The sequence below is a fragment of the Hyperoodon ampullatus genome (assembly GCF_949752795.1).
Source record: "Hyperoodon ampullatus genome assembly, chromosome: 1".
In the NCBI taxonomy this organism is placed as follows: Eukaryota; Metazoa; Chordata; class Mammalia; order Artiodactyla; family Ziphiidae; genus Hyperoodon; species Hyperoodon ampullatus.
In genome coordinates, this window is record NC_136914.1 from 197,033,018 (window position 1) to 197,034,624 (window position 1,607).

Below are 1,607 nucleotides of genomic sequence, written 5' to 3' on the forward strand. Positions count from 1 at the left end.
CTGTGCTCTTTTGGAGGCAGAGCTCGTGGAATTCCTCTGTAGCCCTATCTGGTGATATGCTAACCTCATACTGCTTAGTTACAGCAAAGCTGCTCTACACTCAGCTGCCTGATGTGCTTCATTTCATGCCTCAGGCATTGCTGTGACAATATTTATACTCAACTGTAGCAAAAAGTTTTTTTTAAAACATCAGTAAAGGGGCTTCCCTGGTGGCGCAGTGGTTGAGAGTCCGCCTGCCGATGCAGGGGACACGGGTTCGTGCCCCGGTCCGGGAAGATCCCACATGCCGCAGAGCGGCTGAGCCCATGAGCCACGGCTGCTGAGCCTGCGCATCCAGAGCCTGTGCCCCACAACGGGAGAGGCCACAACAGTGAGAGGTCCGCGTACCGCAAAAAAAAAAAAAAAATCAGTAAAAATTTGGAGGGACTAAATTTTTACTGGGGAGGGGGGAGTTGACTTCTTGTGTGCAGTGGTTGAGAATCCCCATGTTAGGTATTTTAGAGGATATAAAATGAGTAGTAAACTGCCCTTTCCCTCCAGAGCTCCAAGTCTAGTAGTGATGGAGAGTGTAGTGAGGACTGAAGGGAAGCTTGGGGTGGGAAGGAATGATAACACCAGTGTAAGAGACAGGATACTCTGTTAAGGTGTTAGTTATTGTGGGTCTCCAATCCTACCCTAGCTTGTTATTGAAATTGCACAAGGTGCTCTGAATCAATAGAGTATTCAGGAAGAAATAAAGGGCTACCTTTGAGGGTCAGGGAAGAGTGGAAATTCTGGAGCACTGGGAAGGGGGTGGAGGTTGGTGGGCCATGGGTACTGGGCACCCTTGATTGTTCTGTGGTTGTGTCCTGGTCAGTAGGATGGCCAGCGCTTCCATCAGAGGCAAAGCTCCCTCGCCAGTCCTCCTCCATCCCCATTCAGCACTGGAACAGAAAGCCTGTCACATTTCAAGGCTGGGCAGTGAGAATATCAAAAGGGATCAAAGTAAATGAGAGATCAGGAGTCCTTCCCCTATTTTCTGATACATGCGCTTCTCCTAGATTATGGTGTAAACCATGGAGGTAAGGGGACTCCAGTAATGATTGTGACTGATTTTCTTGGCAGCTCAGAGGGAATTGAGATGGGTTTAAGTTGATATAAAGAAAATAAACATAGCAGAATTTCTTGGATACCTAAATGTGGTGGTTTAAGATTGAATCTGCTCCATGCATAAATAACCAAAACAAAAACAGAATATGACAAGTGCTGGCTGTATGGGAGGCTAAGGGATGTAGCACAGCTGTAATAAATCATAGCATACTGTTTGCTGTTTGGGAGCACTGCAGTCTCTTTCACAGGGCTTTTCTGGCTAGGCAGAAGAAGGAAATGGAGGGCAGTTAAGCAGAGAAGGGGAAAGTATTCTTTTCCTCACTGATTCTCTTCTAAGTTACTCCCTTTTCAAAGCACAGTAACATAATTGTACATGTGGTAAATATTTATATTTTAGTCAAATATTAATGAAGTATTATATCCTGGTAATTCCTTCTACTTTCCTCTAGTTGCATGTCACACTTGAGTATGTCCTGTAAAATCCATGTTGTCCATCCTCTGGATTATGGCAGCAGAAA